Source organism: Bufo bufo, chromosome 3, assembly GCF_905171765.1.
Source record: "Bufo bufo chromosome 3, aBufBuf1.1, whole genome shotgun sequence".
Classification (NCBI taxonomy): Eukaryota; Metazoa; Chordata; class Amphibia; order Anura; family Bufonidae; genus Bufo; species Bufo bufo.
Genome location: NC_053391.1, coordinates 434,005,247 through 434,010,471, shown reverse-complemented (window position 1 = coordinate 434,010,471; position 5,225 = coordinate 434,005,247).

The following is a 5,225-nucleotide window of genomic DNA, read 5'->3' as shown; positions in this document are numbered from 1 at the left end:
CGAAATGGCTCAGGTCTTTTCCTTCAAAAACTAGGTTTTTACCCTCTAATCGTTTAATTTCCTTTTTCTTTGCAGGTTTGGTTTCTAAATTTTTTGTCATATTTTCCTTAACAGCCTGAGTAATACGTTCATCTAAAAAAGCCAATCCTATGTTTGTTTCTGACAGATACCAAAGGTGTCTCTTAGCAACTGTGAGAGCACTTTTTTTGATGTCTGCATCTGGGTAAGTGCTCAGAAGCTGTAGCATATCCAAATCATTCTTTGGAGCCCATCGACCTACAATTTTCTCGTGCAAAAAGCAAACATATACTGTATGAGGCTGACAAAATGTGCAACCCGCTTCATTCCTTTCAATTCTCGTTGAGGAATATTCAACTGTTTAGTCAAGAGGACAATTTTAAGTGCATATATTGCCTTTGCCATCCACCTTGCTTGATGCAGAGCCCCTGGGATCCTGAAACTGAAGTTGTTTTTAGACCAACCTCCTAGGTACAGGAGTGAGAGTAGTAATAAAAGTGATCAATGTGTGCAACCCCTAAATATTATCCAAACTTCTTGAAATTTGGCATATATATCTTTTACATCACTGAGACTCGGGGCGTAAGCAAAGTCATATGAAAATCACATCTTTGGGAAAATGAAACACCCTAACCTATATTTTTTCTAATAGTTAAAGGGGTATTCCGGTTACATTAAGTTATGCCCTATCCACAGGATAGGAGATAACTATTAGTTTCCATGGGAGTTCTGAAGATAGCTGAGTAGAGCGCTCCATTTATTTCATGGGGCTTCAGGGTTTACGGAGCCCCCATGCTTGTGATCGGTGGGGGTCCCTGTGGTAGGACCCTAACCGATCTTATAGTCCTCCCCTATTCTTTGGATAGGTCATCAGTATCTGATCAGTGGGGGTCTGACAGCTGGGCCCCGTCGATCAGCTGTTTGAGAAGGCACTGGTGCTCCTGTGAGCACTGCAGCCTTCTCTATGCTCACCAAGCACAGTGCCGTACATTGTATAGCGACTGTGCTTGGTATGGCAGCTCAGCCCCATTCACTTCTATAAGGCTGAGCTGCACCTGCAACGGGCCCACTAAGGCCACGCCTGGGGCATCCCTTGCCTCTTGGGAGGTTTCTACGAAATATGTCCCTCTTATAGAGCAAGTAAACGTGACACCAGCTGCGGTTAAGCATCGGAAGCTCAAGGCTCCCTTTGTAGATGTTAATGTTGGTACCTAGAGGTAGATTTGCCAGAGTGGTGCAGGGTGGCCTACAGTCTCTGTAGATGTTATGTACACATGTCACGGTGTTCCTACCTTGATATCCGTGGATCCCAGACGTGAAGTGGTCCTAAGCAGTGCAAAAGGTTGTAGTTGAACTTGGATGATGAACAAGTGAAATAAATGGAGTCCAGACTTATAGTAACGTTGAACAGTTGCTTTTACTTGGCATAAATTGGTAATCCAAACAGCTTCCAAACAATATCTTGGTCATCATCAGGTATTGGCTTAATTTTGGCAGGCAAATAGTTCTCTGCAACAATCTCAGTTCTGCTATGCGTTAGCTCTCTCCGCTCTACTATGCGTGGCTGGATAAATAGGAAATTCTTCCTCTTCTGCTGGAACTTAAGTTAGCTGTAATCTGCAGTCTGTCTCTTACTTATAATCTTAGGAACTTCTTGTCCTGGCAATGAGTACCTCAAGCTTCGATTCAGCTTGGGTGGAAGCAATGCAAGCCCAGGAGGAGACAAGCAACCATGTAGACTTCAGCGCCAGGGCCTCTGGGCCTAGCAGGTGCTCTGCTAGCCAGCACACATCCTCTCCCTAAGGAGGGTAGACTAGACACTGACTTCTAGCTAACTAACTCCTCATCCTCCCTCTCTAGAGAGGGCTGGAAAGAAACTAGAAGGTTCCTCTCCAGGGAAGCTAATACTGCCAATGTTGCTGCCATCTGCTGGTAGACTAGGCAATTACATGAACATAACCAGTTTCAGGAATAAATATGCACATTATTAGGAAATACATCAGGAGCTGTACATTAGCACATAAGAGATGGTAGTAAGGTGTAGAAGGAGTGGTAACGGCACTCCAGGATATTACATACCTAGGCCACGGGACCAATGAACGCCCCTGGCCTAGGGAAAGCACAGAGAAGGCCGCAGAGCTCACAGGAGGTTTTTCCGAGACTTTATACGAAAGTTCATCAGTTATAAAGCCTTGGAAAACCCCTTTGATATAACCAGAATACTCCTTTAAAACCAGATAGTGACACCTATCCTTTTTCTAATCTCTTAATTTTCTTATTATAGATTACCGTATATATATTATATATTTTCTTATTATAGATTTTTTTTGTTCTATTTTTCTGGTTGGATTTCTTGATAACTCCTAGGCTAAGCACCTTCTGTACCTCTTCTGTAATGGCTTGTCTCCGGACCTCTGGCACACGGTACGGTTTCACTCGTACCCTTACCCGGGGCTCGGTGACAATGTCATGCTGGACCACCGATGTACAGCCGGGCTTTTCTGAAAGGACATCGGTATTCTGCTGCACTAGCTTACTGACCTCCCGGTTTTATTGTTTTGATAGGGTTTCTGCTATTTTTCCTCCGACGTTGGAGGATCTACACTAGTCCCAACCAGTGCCTCAGTGGCCCACAGGGATTCTCTGTCCTTCCATGCCTTTAGCAAGTTTACGTAATATATTTGTTCTGGTTTTCTCCACCCAGGCTGATATATTTTATAGTTAACTTCGCCCACTTTTTCCAGAACTTCATAGGGCCCTTGCCACTTGGCCAGAAACTTACTCTCAGCTGTGGGTACGAGCACGCGAATTCTATCTCCTGGGGAGAAGGTCCTGACTGTGGCCTTTTTGTTATAACCGCGGCTCTGAGCTGACTGAGCCTCTACTAGATGTTCTCTCACAATGGGCACCACTGATGCAATCCGGTCCTGCATATCTGCAATGTGTTCTATTACACTCCATGTCTCTGGGATGTCTGCCATATAACAGTTCGAACGGGATGGCGAACATCAACTATGGCAGCAACATATACCAGTCCTTTCCATCTTGGTATACTACCCTTTTCAACATACTCTTTAGGGTTTTATTAAACCTTTCCACCAACCCATCTGTTTTGGGGTGGTACACTGATGTGCGTAACTGCTTGATTTGAAGCAGCTTGCACAACTCCTTTGTCACTTTGGAGTAAGTACCTTGATCCGTAAGGATCTCTTTGGGGAACCCAATGCGGCAAAACATGGCAAATAGTTCCCTGGCAATGTTTGGCTGAGGTATGGCGGAGAGGAATGGCCTCCAGATACCGAGTCGCATAGTCCAATACCACTAATATGTGTTGGTGGCCCTGGGCCGTCTTTACTACGGGCCCTACAAGATCCATAGTGATCCGCTCAAAACGTACCTCTATAATAGGAAGAGGTACCAGTGGACTACGGAAATTCGCTGTGGGAGCAGTAATCTGACTCTGGACACGATTTGCAAAACCTCCTAATCTCTTCATAGACACTAGCCCAAAAGAACCGCTGGAGTATATGCTCTAGTGTCTTTTTGACCACACAATGACCTCCCATTACATGTGTGCGAGCCAAGTCTAATACTGCCCGGCGGTAGGGCTGTGGCACTACTAGCTGCTCCACTACCTCCTGTCAGACCTTGTCGACACGGCACAATAAGTCCTGGGAAACAGCCATATGGGGAAACACCGCTTTTGCGCCCGGTTGTTGGGCTACCCCATTTATTACAGTTACTCTCTCTCTGGCCCGTACCAGAGCGAGGTCCTGGAGTTGGGCGGTCCCGAACCTGTCCCGGGACACCTCCAGCTCCGGGATAGATGTGGCCTAACCGGCCATTACCTCTAGGGGAAAACCTATTGGGGTTACACTCTGGCTCTATGATGGGGACCCCTACAGCCGCTACCCCGGAATTGGGGTCTTCGGGTTCAGGATCCGGAGAGTCTCTCTCCACAAGAATATGTGTAAGTCTCTTCCCAAAATAGCCCCGTATGGAAGATTCTTTACCACTCCCACCACGTGCTATACCTCCCTGCTCGGCGTGGCCATGACAACCATCACCGTCAGATACTCTCGGATATCTCCATGGATACAGATAACAAAGACATTTTGTTCAGAGGGATTTTTCTGACAAACCAGTGACCCGTGCACTAGGGTCACTAGACTCCCGGAGTCTAACAGTGCGTTAATCCGGTACCCGTTAATGGACACCTAGCACATGGGAGGTTCACCAGCGCTCAGCAGGGTGTCTGTGGTACAGACAGGCCTGGCATAGAATGAGGACCGGCGTGTAAACCCCAAGTCCATGGGTTCAGTGGTCGAGGGGCAGTTAGCAGACCTATGTCCAGGCCCCTGGCACTGCCAGCATCGGATAAATGTGTCTTCACAATCCCACGGGCACGCTTAAAGGGGTTCTGCAGTTTGTTTAAACTGATCGGCGGGGGTCCCGGGTAGCTGTTTGAGAAGACAGCGGCGCTCCAGGAGCGCCGCGGCCTTCTCACTGTTTACCGCAGGCCCAGTGACGTCACGACTAGTATCAACTTGCCTGGGCGGGGCTAAGCTCTGTTCACTTGAATGGAGCTTAGCCCCGCCCAGGCAAGTTGATACTAGTCGTGACGTCACTGGGGCAGCGGTAAACAGTGAGAAGGCTGCGGCGCTGCTGGAGCGCCGCTGCCTTCTCAAACAGCTGATCGGTGGGGGTCCCGGGTGTCGGACCCCCGCCGATCAGTTTAAACAAACTGCAGAACCCCTTTAATGGGCCTTTGGGTTGCATTGTTCCCTGCTTGGGATCGGGACTATTTCCCAGTCTCTATAAGTGGGGCCGAGGGTCAGGGTGTCACCCGTTTTTGAGAAGTATCCTGAACCAAATCCTGGGTGGCCATGTACTGCTCGACCAGGCTGACCAACTGGTCGAGGTTGCCCGGGTCCCCCTGACCCACCCAGCTCTGAATGGCCACTGGCAGAGTACGCACAAACCCATCCACCACCACCCGCTCTATCATCTGCTCTGGGCCCAAAGACTCAGGCTGGAGTCGTTTCTTCACAAGGTGCAGCAGATCATAAGCGTGCGACCTGGCAGGCCGAGACTCTACAAACGCCCACTGGTACACTCTCTGGACCCGCACATATGTATTGACCCCCATGTGGGCCTGGACCTCACTTTTAAGCCTCCCTTACTTCTGGGCGTCCTCACGGCTGAGG